The following is a 21781-nucleotide window of genomic DNA, read 5'->3' on the forward strand; positions in this document are numbered from 1 at the left end:
TGATGTTCATCATGGATATTGGCCTGAAATTTTCTTTTTTTGTTGTATCTCTGCCAGGTTTTGGTATCAGGATGATATGGGCCTCATAAAATGAGTTAGGGAGGAGTCCCTCTTTTTCTATTGTTTGGAATAGTTTCAGAAGGAATGGTATCAGCTCCTCTTTGTACCTCTCATAGAATTTGGCTGTGAATCCATCTGGTCCTAGGCTTTTTTTGGTTGGTAGGCTATTGATTACTACCTCAATTTCAGACCTTGTTATTAGTCTATTCAGGGATTTATCTACCTTTGGTCTTTGGTGTTGACCTTTGGATGGGGTTTTTGAGTGGACATCTTTTTTGTTGATATTGATGTTATTCCTTTCTGTTTGTTAGTTTTCCTTCTAACAGGCCCCTCTGATGCACATCTGCTGGAGTTTGTTGGAGGTCTACTCCAGACCCTTTTTGCCTGGGTATCACCAGCAGAGTCTGCAGAACAGCAAGGATTGCTGCCTGTTCCTTCCTTTGAAGCTTTGTTCCAGAGGGGCACCCACCAGATGCCAGATGGAGCTCTCCTGTATGAGGTGTCTGTCGACCCCTGCTGGGAGGTGTCCACCCAGTCAGGAGGCATGGGGGTCAGGGACCCACTTGAGGAGGCAGTCTGTTCCTTGGCAGAGCTCAAGTGCTGTGCCGGGAGATTCACTGCTCTCTTCAGAGCCAGCAGGCAGAAACATTTAAGTCTCCTGAAGCAGTGCCCACAGTAGCCCCTTTCCCCAGGTGCTCTGTCCTAGGGAGATGGAAGTTTTATCTATAAGTCCCTTACTGGGGCTGCTGCCTTTTTTACAGAGATGCCCTGCCCAGAGAGGAGGAATCTAGAGAGGTAGTCTGACTATAGCGGCTTTGCCGAGCTGCAGTGGGCTCAGCCCAGTTGGAAATTCCGGGTGGCTTTGTTTACACTGTGAGGGGAAAACTGCCTACTCAAGCCTCAGTAAAGGCGGATGCCCCTTCCCCCACCAAGCTCCAGCATCCCAGGTCGACTTCAGACTGCTGTGCTTGGTAGTGAGAATTTCAAGCCAGTGGATCTTAGCTTGCTGGGCCCCGTGTGGGTGGGATCCACTGAGCTAGACCACTTGGCTCCCTGGCTTTAGCCCCCTTTACAGGGGAGTGAATGCTTCTGTGTCCCTTGTGTTCCAGGAGCCACTAGGATATATACACACACACACACACACACACGCCTGCAACACACACACACACACACACACACACACGCCTGCAGCTAGCTTGTTGTCTGCCCAAATGTCCACCCAGTTTTGTGCTTAAAACCCAGGGTCTGGTGGTGTAGGCACCTGAGAAAATCTCCTGGTCTGTGGGTTGTGAAGACTGTGGGAAAAGCATAGTATCTGGGCCGGTGTGCACTGTTCCTCATGGCACAGTCCCTCATGACTTTCCCTGGCTAGGGGAGGGAGTTCCCTGACCCCTTGCACTTCCTGGGTGAGGTGACACCCCAACCTGCTTCGGCTTGCTCTCCATGGGCTGCACCCACTGTCTAACCAGTCCCAGTGAGATAAGCTGGGTACCTCAGTTGGAAATGCAGAAATCTCCTGCCTTCTACATTGATCTCACTGGGAGCTGCAGATGGGAGCTGTTCCTATTCCACCATCTTGCCACCTACCTCAAAGGGTATCTTAAAACTTGTAGCCTGATTTATAGACTAGAGCAGAAATAAAAGGAAAAAGCGTCTTATCCAGATTTGTCCACACATTTCACCTGTCAGAGTTGGATATACTTTGAAGCAGTCCACACATGACCAAAGTGTCAATCAGAAAATATTTTGCCAGTTTGTGAATTCTAAGACATGCTAAAGCAGATTTGGCACCTCCCTTTTTGATTCCTATTTCATGAATATTGATTAAGCATCTGCTTACATTTCTCTGTCTCTAAAACAATTACACATAATGTAAAAGTAATAATCACTACTTTGTGAGAAGACATGTAATTTTTTCCTCTCTTAAAAGAAAGAACAACATTGTAAAAAATGATGCTAAATAGTTGGGTATAATTGCAGGTTTATTAGAATTATCTCTATCAACAGAAAATGCAATTTAACATATAATATTGGAAATATGCAAGAAAGGATTTTCCTGTGTGATTTTCTACAGTTGGAGTTTGAACTAAGATCTTTTACAGGTTTCCAAGTATTTAAATTATGCAAGTGGTTGACTGAGTGGCCTGAAGCATTTGGAAGACAAGCTTTTTCAGTTCATAATTTAAAAAAATGATATCTTTGCAAATGTATATCAAAATCTGCAGTTTCAATATTCAGCAATTTTGGGGAATGTAAGAAACTTTTCTCTGTTAAATTTAGAGCTGCTTAACATGGAGATTACCTGCCCCCCCCCAAAAAAAAGAAAAAGAAAAAGAAAAACATGAAGATTGAAATTGTGAAATGGTCTTCAAATTTAAAAATTAAGAATAATTATGGATTGGAACATAGCTTTGAATATTCATCCATCTTATCATTTTAAGCATGCGTCTTTAACCCTCCAGTTAGCAAATGACTAATGTAGGAAATAATTGATAAACAGAGCAATCGCCATTAAAAATACTCCAAGAAATCTTAACAACTCTAAATGAAGGCCTGTTCTGTAGGTAGCCTATCAAAAGATAGAAGAGGAAATGAGGAGTGGAAATGTGTTTCCTCATTCCCTATTGTTATTTCTACAAAGTCTATATTTAAAACATTCACTCAAAATCTTGCTCTAAAATAGTGTTTCGTACCTCTGAGCTTTATATTTCTCATTAATATTCTTAAAGCTCTTAAAATATCTTGCTATGAAACATTTCCTTATATAATCAAACTAAGGCTTTTGGGATCTCATTCAGGTTTAAAAAAATTTTCCCCTAAATCAGAGACCATTTATTTGACTTTGGGTTACATATTTGATCCCATTATAGTGACTGCTTTGAGGTCTCCTTTATCTCTTATCTGTGGGTTAAGAACTACATAAAGGATACTCAGTTGTGCCCTTACGAACATATTTTGGCCATGATTGCTCAGCAGTAATAATTAGCATAATGTTTAGACTTCTGAATAAAAATACACATTTTCCAAGACCAAATAGACTTTCAACATCAATCAGGTTTTTACCCATTTTATCAAAGAGTATTATTTGTTCTGAGAATTGCATTCTCCACTACACTTTAGAGAGCTTCTCCTACTCTCAGTTAAAGAAAAACAAAAACAAAACAAAAACCCATCCTCTGCTTTTTATTTTACTTTAAATCAAGCCTGAACCAAAGATTTGGTGACATAATATTTTATCAAAAAATAATAGAATTTTCCTTGAGCATAACTTCAGTTTTATGTTATTTGGGACTTTTTAGTTTGAATGTGACAGAAAATCCAACTCAAAATGCTTTAAAGCAAAATGTCAGATTTTTCACTTATGTGTTAAGTCTCAAGGGTGGTGTTGCACTCAAGGGAGCCTAGTTTTTGTTTGTCACTTCTCCACTCACCTCTATGTGTGTACTTTTTTTTTAACCACTGGTGACAGATGGTCACACCAACTTTAGCCCATGACTACTTGATTGAAGTCCTATAGAAAGATTGTCTCCTTTTATTTCACAAGTTTCATCAAAAGTCTACTTAGTCATAGGGCTTTTGATTGAGTCGTATGTACATCCTTGAAACAACTGCTGTGGCTAGAAGAACATGAAACATGGATGGGTTTACGTCAACAAAAACAGAATTCTGGAGTTATGGTTGAGGTCAATTTATTTGAAAGTACATAGAGTGAAAATACGGGAGAATTGTTAATCATCATCAGAAGTATGAATGCATGCTTGGTTGAAAAAAGTAAATATATTCTTGAAAGCTGTATCTTATACATTTTTATAAGCTATATTTTAACTATATTACTATCAACATGTTCCACATTTTTAGTTTTGGTTTCTCTATAACACAAAGGCTACGTACAAAGAATTTTAAAATATCCAAATGGTGGGTTATATTTGTCTGCTGAGGCTGATATAATAAAAATACCATAGATAGAGCATTTTAAACACCAAAAATTAATTTTCTCACAGTTCTGGAGACTGTAAGTCAAAGATCCAGGTACCAGCAAGGTTGGTGATTGGTTAAGTTTCTCTCCTTTGTTTGTAGATGGCCACCTTCTCTCTATGTGCTCACATGGCCTTTATTCAGTGTGTGTGTGGTGGGGGGGCGGTGGGGGGTGCAGGGGAACTGAGTACTCTCTGGCATCTCTTCTTATGAGGACACTAATCCTAACAGATCAGGGTTCTACACTTATGACCTTATTTAACCTTAATTACTTATTTAGAGGCCCATCTCCAAATGTAATCACATTTAGGGATAGAGCTTCAACATGTAAAATTTAGCAGGATACAAGATTCAGTCCATAATGTGAGATTTTTATTTCTGTGATTTTATAGATTTACTATTTTTTATAGATTAAATATAGCATAGTGGTTAAGCAGACACCACTAACTAGTTGAATGTTCTTGAGCATTTCACTTAATATCTCTGTGCTCTAGTTTTCTTATCTATAAAATGTTGATATTAACCATACCTACCTAATTGGGTTCTAGAGGATTAAAAGGAAGTGGATGAGTTTAGAGACTATTATTCTAAGTGAAGTAACTCAGGAATGGAAAAACCAACATTATATGTTCCCACTGATAAATGGGAGCTAAACTATGAGGACACAAAAGCATAAGAATGATACAATGGACTTTGGGGACTTGGGGGGAAGAGTGGGAGCGGGGTGAGGGATAAAAGAAAACAAATATGGTGTAGTGCATACTGCTTGGGTGATGGGGCACCAGGTTCTCACAAATCTCCACAAAGGTACTTACTCATGTAACCAAATACCACCTGTACCCCAATAACTCATAGAAAAATAAAATTGAAAGAGAAAGAGTTATTCCTTGCACATAAAAAATTCTTAATAAATATTACTTTTCTGTATTTGTTTTCCTTCTCCTTTTTTAAAATTTTTTATTTCAATAGGATTTTAGGAGACAGGTGGTGTTTGGTTACATGAATACATTCTTTAGTGGTGATTTCTGAGATTTTGGTGCACCCATCACCTGAGCAGTGTATACTGTACGCAATGTGTAGTCTTTTGTCCCCTACCACCTGCCACATTTTTCCCCAAGTCCCTGAAGTCTAGTGTATAATTCTTAGGCTTTTGCATTCCCACAGCTTAGCTCCCACATATGAGTGAGAACATACGGTATTTGGTTTTCCATTCCTGAGTTACTTCACTTAGAATAATAATCTCCAATTCCATCGAGGTTGCTGTGAATGCCATTATTTTTTTCCTGTTTACGGCTGAGTAGCATTCCATGGTCTAGGTACTAACCACATTTTCTTTATCCACTCACTAATTGATGGGCATTTGGACTGGTTTCATATTTTTGTGATTGCAAATTGTGCTGCTGTAAACATGCATGTGCAAGCATCTTTTTCATATAATGACTTCTTTTTCTCTAAGTAGATACTTAGCAGTGAGACTGCTGGATCAAATGGTAGATCCAATCTACTTTTGGTTCTTTAAGGAATCTCCACACTGTTTTTCATACTGTTATGCTAGTTTACATTCCCATCAGCTATGTAAAAGTGTGCCCTTTTTACCACATCCACACCAACATAGATTATTTTTTGATTATGGCCATTTTTGCAGGAGTGAGGTGGTATCGTATTGTGGTTTTTATTTTTATTTCCCTGATAATTAGTGATGTTGAACATTTTTCCATATGTTTCTTGGCCATTTGTATATCTTCCTTTTAAGAATTGTCTATTCATGTCATTAGCCCACTTTTTGATGGGATTGTTTTTTTTTCTTGCTGATTTGTTTATTTGTAGATTCTGGATATTAGTCCTTTGTCAGATGTATAGATTGTGAAGATTTTCTCCCACTCTATGGGTTGTATGTTACTCTGGTGATTGTTCTTTTTGCTCTGCAGAAGCTTTTTAGTTTAGTTAGGTCCCATGTATCTTTGTTTTTGTTGCATTTGCTTTGGGGTTCTTGGTCATGAAGTCTTTGCCTAAGCCAATTTCTGGATGGGTTTTTCCAATGTTATCTTCTAGAATCTTTATGGTTTCAGGACTTAGATTTAAGTTCTTTGTCCATCTTGCATTGATTTTTGCATAAGGTGAGAGATGAGGATCTAGTTTCATTCTTCTCTATGTGACTTGCCAATTATTCCAGCACCATTTGTTGAATAGGGTGTCCTTTCCCCACTTGATGTTTTCATCTGCTTTGTTAAAGATCAGTTGGCTGTAAGAATTTAGTTTTATTTCCGGGTTCTCTATTCTCTTCCATTGGTCTATGTGCCTATTTTGATACCAGTACCATGCTGTTTTGGTGATTATGGCCTTACAGTATAATTTGAAGACTTCTTGAGTTTTTTCTTTACAGTGTAACATTTGATATTGTTGGTAAATGTTTGGTGGACTATTCAAGGAAAAGTGTATTTTTAATTAATGATTATGTTAGAAAAGTATTAATTAGCTAAGTTTTATTAATTATATTTTTAGATATGATATACCTTTACTTGATTTTTCTTACCTGAGCTCTCCCAGGCCGAGATAATCCTTTTATTTTGAATCAAATTACTTAAGATAGCTCTATGAATTTCTGGTAGATTTTGCTTTATATATTTTGAATTTATGTTGTTTGGTGCCTTTAGGAATATGTTCATTTCAGAAGGAGAAAACAGCAGACCAATAACCCATTCCCCCTTCTTCCAGGATGCTGTAAGCATGTGGATAAACAGATCTGACACACAAAACAATGCTTTTTTTAGTAAAAAGATTTTAACAGGATGTATACCTCTTAAGGTAAGCCAAATAATGAGTCTCCAAAGATGTCCATGTTTTGCTATGTGGAATCTGTGAATAAATTATACTATGTGACAAAAGGGACTTTGGATATGAAAATAAGGTTACAGACCTTAAGATAGGGTGATTATTCTGGACCGTCTGTGTGGATCCAATCTAATTAGTCACAGAAGGCTTTAACGCAGAGAACTTTCTCTAGATGGAGTTAAGGAGATGGGGCATAAGGAGACATAAATGATGCAACAGAAGGGAAAGTCAGAGAGATTCCAGGGTGAGAAGGATTTGATGCATCAATACTAGGTTTGAAATATAGAGGTTGCATGTGAGGTCTAGAAAGTGGCCTCTAGGTGCTAAGGGATACCTCTGGCTAACAGTCAGCAAATAGAGAACTTGGTTCTACAACCGCAAGGATTTCAACTTGATCAACAACCTGAATGTACTTGGAAGGAATTATTTCCCAAAACATCTAGTAAGGAATGTATCCATGCCTACAACTTTGATTTTAGCCTTCTAAGACTTTTTTTCTTTCCCTTCAATTTTTAATTTCCAGTGTACATGTGCCGCATGTGCAAGTTTGTTACACAGGTAAATATGTACCATTGTGGTTTCCTGCACAGATCAACCTATCATCTAGGTATTAAGGTTGGCATCCATTAGCTATTCTTCCTGGTGCTCTTCCCCCGACTAACCACTCCTCAACCTGACAGGCCCCAGTGTGTGTTATTCCCCAAGTGTATCCCATGTGTTCTCATTGTTCAGCTCAAGGACTTATAAGTGAGAACATGCAGTGTTTGGTTTTCTTTTTCTGCATTAGTTTGCTTTTAGCTCCATCCATGTTCCTGCAAAGGACATGATCTCGTTCCTTTTTATGGCTGCAGAGTATTCCATCATGTATATGTACAACGTATTCTTTATCCAGTCTATCATGAATGGGCATTTGGGCAGATTCCATGTCTTTGCTATTGTGAATAGTGCTGCAATGAACATGCACATGCATGTATCTTTATAATAGAATGATTTATATTTGTGGAATATATCCAGTGATGGGATTGCTGGGTTAAATGGTATTTCTGGTTCTAGATCTTTGAGGAATCTCCACACTGTCTTCCACAATGGTTGAACTAATTTGCATTCCCACCAACAGTGTAAAAATATTCCTTTTTCTCTGAAACCTCACCAGCATGTTATTTCTTGACTTTTTAATAATTGCCACTCTGACTGGAATGAGATGGTATCTCATTGTGGTTTTGATTTGTATTTCCCTAATGATCCATGATGTTGAGCTTTTTTTCATATGATTATTGGCCACATGAATGTATTCTTTTGAGAAGTGCCTGTTCATGTCCTTTGCCCACTTTTTAATGGGGTGGTGTTTTCTTGTAAATTTGTTTAAGTTCCTTGTAGACTCTGAGTATTAGACCTTTGTCAGATAGACAGATTGCAAAAATTTTCTCTAATTCTGTAGGTTGTCTGTTCACTTTCATGATAGTTTCTTTTGCTGTCCAGAAGCTCTTTTGTTAAATTATAACCCATTTATCAACTTTTGCTTTGTTGCAATTGCTTCTTGCATTTTTGTCATGAAATATTTGCCCATGCCTATGTCCTGAATGGTACTGGCTAGGTTTTCTTCTAGAGTTTTTATAGTTTTGGGTTTGATAGTTAAGCCTTTGATCTATCTTGAGTTAATCTTTGTATATAAGGTGTAAGAAAGGTGTCCAGCTTCAATTTTCTGCATATTGTTAGCCAGTTCTCCTAGCACCACTTATTAAACAGGGAGTCCTCTCCCCATTGCTTGTTTTTGTCAAGTTTGTTGAAGATCAGATGGTTATAGGTGTGTGGTCTGCCTTTTAAGAACTTTGCTTCTGACCTATATAAATTGTGAGATAATAAATTTGTGTTGTTTGAAATTCTAAGTTTGTGGTAATTTGTTACGGTAGGGATAAAAAATTAACATACCTGGCTTGTATAAGTTGCTTAAATTTTAAATGGATACTAAATTATAGAATTATGGGGGCAGGGATGGCATGGAATGTAATATGAAGTGAAGAAGTTCCGTAAGCACAATTTTTTCCACAATGTTATGTAACTATGTCTCCTGATAAAATTATCATGAAAACCACACATGTTAACTCTGAAATCAGAACATATCATAATAGGGATAAGAAGGACTTCAACTGGGTACTGCACTTGACAGAATCAGACTTCTCCAAAAGAATGTTTCACAGTAGCTCTTTTTATTATAAATTATCTCCATTTGTGTCATAAGTCTGTTCCATAAATTCATATTATTTTTTATTAGTATTAAAATCTTAGTTTTTATTACTGTTGTTTATTTTATTGTAATATTTTCTTTGTATGTCTTTATTCCTCCTTTTGTATTTAGTATTTCTAAGTCACTGTTTTTCCGATGCCTCACATATAACATGTAGTTGCTTTATTTTTCAATGTGAAATATAATGTTTTCCTATTATGTGAATTTTTATAATTTACACTTATCTGAATAATAAACATGCTTTGCTTAATTTCTATCATTTCAATTTGTTTTCTGTTTTTTTGTTTGTTTTTGTTTTTTGAGACTGAGTCTCACTCTGTTACCCAGGCTGGAGTGCAGTGGCATGATCTTGGCTCATTGCAACCTCTGTCTCCTGGGTTCAAGCAATTCTGTGCCTTAGCCTACTGAGTAGCTGGGATTACAGGCACCTGCCACCATGCCTGGCTAATTCTTGTATTTTTAGTAGAGATGGGTTTTCACCATGTTGATCAGGCTGGTCTCAAACTCCTGACCTCAAGTGATCCGCCCGCCTCGGCCTCCCAAAGTGCTGGGATTACAGGTGTGAGCCACGGTGCCTGGCCTTGTTTTCTGTTTTAAAAGTTTCTTTCTCTGTTTTGAACCTGTAGCTACTGCCATTTTTTATTTTTTATACACCTCTCTTTAGGGAATTTTGAGGTTTATGGTTTTTACATATTGTTTTTAGAATTTTATGTAAAATGTCAAAGCCATTATGTAATTTCTAAATTGTAAAACTGAAACAGTGACTATTGATTCCTGCAAAGAAAAGAAATTTTCTCATAAAATAATGTTATGAGGTATATTTGGCATCAAATTATTAGAGAGATAATCTGTATACAGTCTCTTGATTTTCATATTTTTCATTCATGTCTGCCTACTTCACATTCTTTTTATAAAAGAAATAAAAGCATGTGAGTTCAGTTTGCAGGCACTTATATAGCATGGAGATTTACATTGCCAATATATTGACATAATACCTCTGTTATTACTCAGGGAGCAATAACAGTGTGGTAGTATGTAAGTTGGCTCTCTTTCAATGCATCAAAATGAGAGACAGATTGGGAATTTACTCTGGCATTAATAAAATGTTTTCATACTGTATTTACATACAGATTGACTTTTCTAATTCTTGATTTCTCTAGGATCAATCTCTCAGGTGGTAAGTTATCAGAAAACATGAAAAACGGCTAAATTATTATCTACAAATTCAGTGCCAAAAAGTTATTTTTCTGGGTGTAACTCACATAATTTTTATTGTAGCTCCTACTTGTTTAGCTTAGAAATTTCAACGGAAGGCACTATAATAAAAACAACAGTTCAGAGAAAATCAATAAAGTTCTTTAACATAGATTAGAGACCTTCATTGTTCTTTCATTGCCTATAAATCAATTTTAAACTTCTTAATATATTTTACAAGATCCTTCTCAAGAAGATATTGACCTGTTTCCTTCACATCCCCACTTTTGTATTTTAAAATTCTGCTTTTATCCATGTTATTTCCTCTGTGTAGAATGCCTTTTTTTTCTCCTCCATGTGGTGAAGTGTCACTTTTCTACCAAAATGAATTCATGTTTTCTTTTATGCATTCATAGCACCTTTTATATGTTCCTCTTTTATCCACATATTTATTCTGGGTTTCTCTCATTGTAGTATAGGGCAAGAGCCATATGCCATTTATTTTGGTCTCCATGATAACACAAAGTATGTTCTGGATATTAACCCCCCCAACCCCCCCCCCACCCGACACACACACACACTTAGTTATTCAGTTAAAGTTGTGTACATGAACGTTTTTATGTTAGCACTTTTCACTCTTTTCTGTGTCCCAGGAGTCTGGAATCTTTTGACTGCATCAATAGGCTCTGTGGCTTTCTAAGGTCTACCTTGCTTGTTAACTAATGAATAAACAGTGAAGGGAGATTTAAGAATGGGTTTTCCTTCCCTGCTTGTGTCACTGTAGATTAGCTGCATACTGCTACTGAAGGCGATGGCTTATGTTGTATATCCTGCTGCCACAGGCGCTTTTTTTGGTCTCTCCTACCTACTCACTCTGCTTGCTTCATCAAGCTTAGTGGAGATAAATCCACCCTGCTGTTATTAGCCCAGGACACTGCACCTTCCCCTACAGCTCACACATTTGTAACTAGTTTCTTTATCATACTTCCCGAAATTACCCAATTTTCCCCTAATTACCCAATTTTTCCAAATTGTCCTCACTTTCTTCTTCAGGCTTTGACTGAGACAGTCATTGGTACAGCCATGCCTCTCATGTTAAGGTTAAAGGGCTGATATGAAAGCAATGAGACCCTGAGATATTGTAAATACATATTTTGGCAGCCACAGATGAAACTGATGTATTTTAAGTCACAAATGTGTTTAAACTTCTGAGGGAAGCAACTCTTCTCTCTCTCTGCATTTGAGTGAACCAGCTTTTCCAATTGCATATTAGCCTTTCAGTAATTGCCTCTGGGAGAGTTCATTCACAATGGCACACTCACACTCCTCAGGATATTTCCCAGCACCCCACATTGCTTCTCCAGGCATAAAAAGAGTTAGAACTAACATAGTACAGATAATGACACACAAGGTCTGATCTGTAAGGAGTTAACACTATACATTGAAAGACTTGCAGCACCTTAACAACTTACATCATCAGGAGTCTAGTGAGCATATATGCAAATAGATTTTGAGGGTATTAAACCAAGGAAAATAAAATATAAGGCTTGATCAGGTGGAATTAATTAATACTGGGGGACTCATTCAGAAATTGGAATATAATCTGTTGATTCAAGGACCTGGAGGAGGCATTAGCATTTACTATGTTGTTCCTCAAAATTTCAGCCTCAACAGTGATCTATAATCAATGGGATTGAAATGATGAAAATTTCATTTCATATGATAGAGTTTCATATGGAACTCAATATGTTTAAGTGGACCTATTATGTGTAACATGTGCTTCCTACGTAGCCAAAGCATCTAGTAGGGCTCAGGTGACACACCCTTCACCAAGGTATTTAAAAAATACACTAATGAAGGGACACTAGCCTTCCTAAAAGCTCATGGAGATTGCCCTTTGTAGTTCAAAGGTGTTGATAAGGGTTGATGCAGTGGAATTGGGCTTTCTAGCTTCAGTGGGAACAGCAAGATTACAGAATGGAGAGGCCAGATATACAGCTTAACTCTAAGGGATAAGGTGGGCAGAGTTATTACAATAATCTACAATGGGATGGAAAGATAATTAGAATATCTCATTCAAAGAGATCTACCAAATAGCTAATTGATCAAAGTGTCTTAGGAATGAAAACAATAAGCAGACTACCAATGTGCTTATTGATTTATATATGATATGTATAACATATATCAAGATTTATATTGATTCTATATGCTATTACATAAATAAAACTACATATGAGATAACACTACACTCACACAGTAAATTCTCATTATACTCACTATTTGCAGTAGTTATATTCTATAAAGTTGCCATGAACACTTAATTAAGTGAATATTGTACTATTGCTCCAAAGGTACATACAGGGATATGTTCTTGTGAGCTTCTGTTCACAATATTTCATCAACTAATTATCAGACAACCCTATTTAATGTGTTTTTGTTTAAAGGCACTTTATTTACTATGTATAGTTGATTCATGAACATTGAACTCATGGCCAACAACACTATAATTTACATATGTATGAAGTTTATCTAACACACTATTTTCTTCGTAAAGCGTATCATAGCCTTATTGAACTTAGGAGCACTATACAGGACTTCAGCTCTGTGCTCAGGGATCATTGTAAGCAGCAAAATCATCAACAAGAAGCACAAAAATGTGAAAAATGTGACACAAATATACTGAGAAAAGAGCACTGGTTTACATATCAAAGGTGACACAAGAAGGCAGAAAATCAGCTAGTTTAAACTGAGCTGGGTATGTGGGCTTCAGGTGACCCAATTTTTTTTACACTTTGCACATGTTAGCAACTGACTGCAAAAGCCCCATGACTAGTGATTTGGGAGTTTTAAATAAATTTTAGAGAGGAAGATGGATTCACGAATATGAACTCTGTAGATAATACTGATTGACTACACACACACACAACACACAGAGACACATACACACATTATTTTAGGTTTGATGGGAAGAATTCTAACATGCATTGCCACAGTTGGGATCCACAACCTTTTGCCTATGTCTTTGAATTAAGGCAGTTTACATATCAAGTTCCATTTTTGAGGGAGAGGATAGGCCCATTTGAAGAAAATCACTATAGACCATACATCTTCATCCAACGTTTCCCCAGAAGAATCTGTAGCCATTTACCAGAGTGACTATGCATTTGTGAAAGTGAAACATCTAGAATTTTCAGAGCTTAATAGATACTAGTTTTGAATTGATGCTAATCCTCAATGCCATTATGATCATCCAGTCATAATAAAGTCTTATGAAGGTGATGAAATGAGTTGACCAGTTCTAACAGTTGGTCCAGTGGCACTGTGAATGCATTCTGTGGTTGTTTTCCCATTCCTAGAATGCATAGAGGGAATAGATAGACATATAGGATAACTGGCAGAACCCCCATATTGGTTTCCTGGCCCATGTAGTGTTAGCTGAAAGGAAAGGCCAACTGGAAGCACCTGGAATTGTTCACTTCTTTGCAAGGAAGTTAAGCACAATCCTGGGAGGTTGTTTTATTTTATGTCATCTTAAAAGATTTGAAAGAAGCATGGTTAAAGAATTACCCAACATTCATATTCAGCTCACCTAAAGAATGACCAGATTTCACAAAATTCATCAGGTAGTGATGCTAATTGTAACTGTGGTCTTAGATGAGCTTTTCTTATTGAAATTAACAGTAACAACAAACAGCAAAAAACAAAAAACAAAAAGCACATCTAGCACCTGGAATACAGTTATTTACCTAGAAAATGCTTTCTCTTCCCAAACCTAACAACAAAGATAACCAGAATCAGTTTCACTTTACGGAACAAAACAATATTTCACATTACCTCAAGACTATGTCAATTCTCATTTTCTGTATCACAGCAAATTTTAGAGTTATCTTAATCATCTTGATATTCCATGGGACATCATGCAAATCTATTATATTGAAGATGTAGTAATTCAACCTGATGAGCAGGAAGCAGTAACCACTGAGTTGCATTAGTAAGATACAGGTATGATTGAGGATATAAGATGAAATCTATAAAAATTCAGGCACCTGTCACATTGGGATAACTTGTAATGGTTTGACAGCCTGGTATACATTTGCATATCCATCCTAAAGTGAACCTGCTATCTGCTATCTCAAAACATTACAACTGAGAGACTTTTTTGGGTTTTGGAAGCAAGATGCATCATATTGTATTTTTTTTTCTTTTTTTCTGTGTTCCATTTTCTTGGTAACCAGTAATTTGCCAATTTTGAGTGGGGTAGAGTAAAAAGAGGCTTAAATCAGGCCACACTGTGGTACAAGCTGCATAGTACTTGGGCCTTACAAGTTGGCTAAATTAAGGAAACAATGAGTGCCTGTGGCAGAGAGAAATGCTGCTATATGGAACATTAAGCAAGCCAGAATAGGAATATCAGAATGCATATCCCAAGGATTTTCATCTGAGGTTATCCCTTCTTTTGCCAATAATTTTATTTCATTTGAAAATCAATTTGTGGCATGATACTAAACCCTCATGGATACTGAATGCCTGATCAAAAGTCCCAATAGACTATGTGATCTGAACCATCCATCATATACTGGGCATTATCTGATCTACTGCGTTATAAAATTGGATGTGTGCAGCAACATTCTGCTGTAAGTTAGAAAATGGCATATATAAATTCGGGTCTTAGAAAACCCGAGTCTAGAAAACACAGGTCTAGAAAACACAAGTAAACTGCCTGAGCACGTGGCTTAGATTCTTAGGCTATATGTAGGTTTATAGCTTCTATCTCAATTGATACCTACTGCCTCATGAATATTTCCCTGCAACTTCTGGTATGCCAGCACCAACTGAATGTGAATGGCCACTATGTGTACTACCTACTCAGGGGTAGCCCTGAAAGTAATGGTGAAAGGCAAGTCCTTAAGTCTTATGTCTGTATCTACTTTGTGAGAACAAGACTGACACAAAGTACTGATCTATACTAATTCATCCAAAGTTTATGATATATTGTCCAGGGATAGTAAGAATAGAATAGAAATATTGATGACAAATATTTTATATTGATGACAAAGATTTCAGAATTGGAATATTGATGGGAGAAATGTTGGTGAACATCTTGGAATTGGAACAGAATGTCAAGATATTCCTAGCCAATGTAAATGTCCATCTAAAGCAGAGATGAATCTCAGTAATCATATGGACACGATAGGCTGTCTTGTGTATGTCAAACAGCCTCTTTTTCTAGCCACTCCAGTGTTTAGTCAATAAATTAAAGTACAAAATACTATGACAAGTATAGAGGGTATGCATGGGTTTAACAACATGGATTTCTTTTTATTAAGACTGATCTGATTTCTAACATTGCTGAGTATCCAACCTGCCAAAAGCAGAGGCTTATGCTGAAGCCCTCAATAAGCTCATTTCTGGAGGAAATAGGGGTCAATAGAGAAGACTGTTTATGTTTGATCCCACTTTTACAGATGGACTATGGGGGGAGAAACAGAAATTAATCTTTATAGGAACAGATATGTATTTTCTATTCAGAATTTCCTTTCTATCCATTGAAGCTCTGCCAGCATGACCATTTGTGGACTTACAAAATGGATACGTTGTAATCATATCCCACACAGCATTCTCTTTTACCAAGGGACTTATGGAAAGATGAGCAAGGAATTCACAACTACAAAAGTCACCATTTTTACAGTTGACACAGAAGCAGTTGGATTAAATAGAACAGCATTCAGGCTCGGTCCTGGGTTCCTGTTTGTCCCCAGCTGCCACCGGCTCAATGGAGCATGCAGTTCTGGCTATGCCTCTCTGCTGTAGCTGGCGTGATAGCAGCAGCCACTCCAGAGGGCCTGCCACTGCCATCAGTGGGACAATTAGAACCATGCCTAGGATCTATAGGATTCATTGAGGCGCTTCCTAGTACTTTCTTGCCCAACCATCCTGATCAATAGAAAATTTAAGCAGGCCAATAAAGACAGGATCACCAAGGACTCAGGCATTACAAGAATGAAGTTTTGGTTTAACCCAGTAGGTGCATAAACACTTCCTGCAGAGGTGATGCCAGAAATAACAGAAAGCATGTACTTTGCAGTAGAGGGAAATTCTGATTACCAAATTAGACCTTATGATGCAGGGATTGCAGCAGTACTGCTTTGTTACTTAATATTTTCCTTTCCCCATTTTATTCTCTGCTACCATATTCAATGGCCATTTGTCATGGCTAAAATTTTAGGTTTTAGGTAGGAGTGTGTTCAGATTGACATAAACCCACACTATTATAGTAGCACCTTTTTGGATATAATGTGTGCCCATGTGGATCCACTCTCCAGTCTTCTTTCTGCTTTCTGCTCCAGAAGCCTGGCCTATATGGACTGCCTTAACGAGTTCTCTACTCCTGTAGCTTCCAGCTGGGTTTGGCTTTTGGGAGCTACCAGCCAAATAATTAGGTTGTAAAAGACCTCGAGGTCATGGTACCCTTGGTGTTCTTTGCAGGGTAACTAGAAATTGACTACATACCTTTTAAAAATCCATAGCTCCTCTCAGCTCTTGCCTGCAGCTTCTAGTACTTCTTGGGTAACAACAATTAATTAAGGCATGCTAAGGACTATGGGTAATAGTGTATCCCTGCTGTTGCCATTTCCATGGTACTTCACACACTCTGTTGAGTTTCTATGCCTACCTACACATGTATCAATAGTTTCCGTATTGCAAGCCTCAATTATTCTGTTTGAGCATGCCAGATCCTTCCTGCCAGGTCCCTAACTGTTTCATTGATCAATATTTATAAAATAAAGTGAGCAAGCAATTAAGGAAGGCTGTAAGTTCTTTTAAATGATTTTGTTTATATAAATAGAATACCTTTACAAATATTTTAGCTAAAATTAAATTTTGACAGTAAAATGGCCATAAATTAAATATCAAGTAATAAGACTTTAGTTATGGTATTTTTTTATAGAGAGACTTGTATTCACATGAGTTTTTTCATGGATTTGGAAGAAGGGATTGCATCACTCATAAGAGGCAAAGGAAAGAGAACTTCTGGGTATAACTGAGTTCATTCTCAATGTGCTTGGTTGTTCATCTTCACCTCTCCTTTTTCTCTATCCCAGTTCTTCTGCTTCTTATTATTTTCTAATCCTTTTATTGTTGCTATCCATCTCCATTAATCCTGCCTAGATCTGCTCGTAACACCTACTTAGACCCAGTTATTTTTTGGTCCTGTTTTAGCATTTTGAACTTCTTTGGGACCTAATCCCTGGTTTGGGACAAGAAGATCGTTTGTCAGTCTTACCCAAAAGGAGAAACAGAAGTTAATTGGTATTTCACTTAAATAATGTTCTTCACCCAAGATTAAGGCTATTGAATTTTATAATATACTATTGAATTTTATAATTTTCATATGATAGAGAGAAAATGACTAACTTAAATGTTGGGTACAGGATTGACTGAATGAAATGATTGTTTTCAGCAATGATTCTCATTCTTTGTGGAATTTTTAGAGTTTTAAAGTTTTAATCAATTATTATGGCCTAATATATTTGATTTTGTTTTCTCCTTGTTTCCTTATTTCCTGTAAAGTATTATTTATTATATAAATAAATCAATATAACAAAAGGAAATTTTATTTTAATACTAAACTGAATATGTTATTTTAAGATTTTTCACCTACTCCTAATCTTGAGATAAATAGAACTATCTTGATGTTTTGGAAAGTCAGAAAATCAGGTATGAAGTTTTTGTTTATCTTGCATGCCAGTTTGCTTTATAGATAAGGAAATGCAAACCGTCTATCAAATTTATCATATTTCAAAAGGTGATTATACTAATGATTTCTGCTTTTGGAGAAAATAAATTTATGAGCAATGCTTTGATTTCATTGAATAAATTAACCACAGATATTTAGAAAATAGATTGCTCCTGAATTCAGATTATTGTTTTCTCTTATTGTTAATATTCCTCATTTGAGGCTGGGAAACAATGATGTTAATTTGGGGCAGGTGGCATAATAAGACCAGCAACAGTCATTTATTATGGACTTATGAAATCTCATTTCTTCCTTTAAAATAAGATCTTTAGGTATTTTTACCCTATTTTTACAGCTGAGAAAAACTGGGACTGAGTGAGAGTAAGAAACTGGATTGACAGTGTAGTATCCTGGGGTATAGGTTGGCTGTGTCGTTAACTTGCTTTGAAAACTTGCACATAAAACCTAATATCTGAAGGATGCAGTGCACTCATCTGTGACAAGAAGAATTTAATTGGGTGACTTTCAGATGTCATTTTAACTTTAACATTTTCATATACTGAGATATTCCTCTCTGCCATGGTTGAACTTATAATGATGGGCATGTTTATCATAAGTACAATATCATTAAATATGCCATTAATCTTCATTATCTATTATACTACACCTATTAGATAACAATAACATTTTTGTTTTATAGTATCTTTCTTAGCTAAGCTATTTGTAGGATGTCAATTTTATACCATGACTTTTTTTTTAAGTGGAGTCAAACAGGCAACCTTAAATGTCTTAACATAGCCTTAAATGGCTTAAGATAACCTTAAATGGCTTAACAAATTTAATAAAATTATTTTTACTTAAGCAAACTCACCAAAGCAATAAAGACATGATTAAAATTTAATAAAGACAAAATATTTTATGTTTCACAAGAGCGAAAACTCACTGAAAGGTAGGTATAGATTCTTCAGATGGGTCAGTTATGATGCCAGCTACCCAGAATTCATAATTTTTAATTTTAAAGATAGAAAATGTTGCAACACTATATTCTTTAACAATATATTTACCAACTTTTATTAAACATATTGCTTTGGGATCATTCAATTTTTTATACCATATATATGGTGCAATGATATATATTATGTATATAGTTATATATAATTAAGTTTAGAAAACTTCAAATTTCTTAAAGAATATTTGTGTTTGAATTAGGTTTTATTTATAATTGACATAGTTTAAATATTAGCAAATATTCTATATTTCATTCCAATATTTATTGAAGTATAATAACATGTTGGTTATTTCCTTAGGTGCTTTTGTTACGGGGAAGAAAAGACAAGGAGAGGCAACTAGTTTTTTCTTTGAATAGCTATTATATGCTAGATATTGGCCTAATTTATCCCTTATGTATGTAGACAGTCAGATCATTAAATTGTTTAATTAGTATTTTCTATAGGAAACATTTTACTTAGATATCTGATTAAATTAAATAAGGGAATATTACCAAGATTGAAGTTATGTATCTAAAATAAATCACTAGACTATAGATTATGTGGCAATTCAATTCAAATTAACAAACACTTATTGAGTACTTTCTAATATGTTGAGTCCCATATAGCAATAATTTGAGATTCCAAATTATTATAAGGAACGTTCTTTCACACAAAACTTTATGCAAGAACCTTACATTCCCAGCATGTGTCAATTATCTTCCTCTATTAAGGCAGCTGAAATAACCTCCTTAGCAAAGCTCAGCAATGATCTCAACTTCATCTTTGGCCTCTCCAATGATGTGGCCCTTCTTCTTGCCTTCAGTGGTTAATTCTTTCCTCGCTCTAAAACGTAAAGGTAGATGTCTCTATCGTAAGACAAACCTCTCTTAAATATATTTGCATCTTAATGCTTCTCCATGCAACTCTGCTTCTTAATGAAATGTAATATTTGCTTCTTAATGCAACTCTGCAGTCACACCATAACATCACATCTCTAAGGGCTGGGTTGTTTCCATGTACTTCTAGAGATCTGTGCATTCACTCATCTTCCAAGTCTTCTGGAGGTATTCCCTGTGACTGTATTTATTAATAGTTACAGTTCAACTTTCAGTCAGTTTTGTTAAAAATGTCTTTCACTGCTTCTGTTTTATTTTGCTCAAATCCTACAGCTTTGGTAGCTTCAAATATTACATTACTTGGTACATTAAAACAAAAACCACATGTCTTTCTTCCATGATCATCCATGTTCCTTCTCTTGCAACATACCATGGCAACTGGCCTCCTTTTACTTTCACTTATAGACTTGTGACTTTATCATTAGTCTTACTTGCCTATTCCTGTGACTTTAACTTTTATATAATAGGTACAATGCTAGACATTGAAAGGTCAAATATGAATAAGACACAGTCATATCCTTCTACATAAAAAACGGCACACTAGCAAGTGAACAAATAGATAATCAGGGTGATAGACATCACTGTGTGCAAGTATGTCTAATGCACTCTGGAATCCATAGGAAGGAACAACTAATTACACTTGGAAGCATTAGGGAAACCCATAAGATGAAATAACATATAAGGAAAATCTTGAAGAAATTTGCCATATGGAGAAGTTTGGGAATAGAGCATTTCAGGCAAGGAAAACATGTACAAAGAAAAATAACTTATGGCATCAGTATCCATCCATTCAGTTAAGTTATAAACCTTATATTTTCAGATTTGAATTTTTTTCTAACTTGTCTTTCAAATGCAGGCAATTTCAGATCCTTTTGTGCTCTCAATATATCCTTTACCCACTTTTCTTTCTTCTACATTGTCCCAAAAAGTATCTTTCTAAATTATATGGTCCTTATTTTTGCTTAAAACTATTGGCTGCTTTCACATTGCATAATAATAGAATCAAGCTCTTTAATTTGTTGTGTGATGTTTTCTGGTCTCATTTCTGTCAAAGCAAAACCCATATGAGACAAAATCAAAGGCAGGAAACACTAAGACAATCACAATAGTGGAGAAAGGCCTGAACTCACTTCAAGCTCAACTCTACTAAAACACGGGCCTGGAGAGCTTTTAAGAGCTGGGCTGGGGATGAGGGGTCATAGGCCATCTATATTTACTAATGGCTTTACCCAAAGTTAAATTTAACTTTCTCATAGCTTCATGACAGGAATAGTTTTACAACTTGGAGCAAGGAACCTGCTAAATTTAGGCTCCTACCCTCCCACAGAAACTGAGATAGGGGTGTTTTCTTCCTTGACAATCACATATCAAGGAATGACATTGCTGCATTGAAAAAAAATGACAAGGAGCTTTTAAAAATATTCACATGTCCAAGGGGCAGAGAAAGAACTTACAATGACAGGTTTTTTAAATAAGTGCTCTAAAAAAATTGGCCAGGGGACTAAAATCAGTAAGAAGCTTGTCTAAAAGTTTTCTCAACTTGCTGGGAGAGGAATGTCAAGGATGTCTTGGTCATCTCCAAATCTCCAACTTCCTCTAGTTATATTCACCTAGTTCCCCTTCTCTGAATATGCCACTTGCATTCTTACTTTCATGTCAGGATTGTGCCAAATTATTTTCTTAGAGCAGTAGAATTCCATTTAAAACCTCTCAATGGTGTTCACTGTTGTTATTATACAGTTTTTAACATGGCCTACAAGTCTTGTCTAACTGGTCTTGACTAGGGTTTCAGCCCACCTTGTGTTATCCTCCTTCAGTACTCCGCTCCACTATAAGGCTTTTTGTTGTGGTT

This window comes from Pan troglodytes, chromosome 9 (assembly GCF_028858775.2).
Source record: "Pan troglodytes isolate AG18354 chromosome 9, NHGRI_mPanTro3-v2.0_pri, whole genome shotgun sequence".
NCBI lineage: Eukaryota > Metazoa > Chordata > Mammalia > Primates > Hominidae > Pan > Pan troglodytes.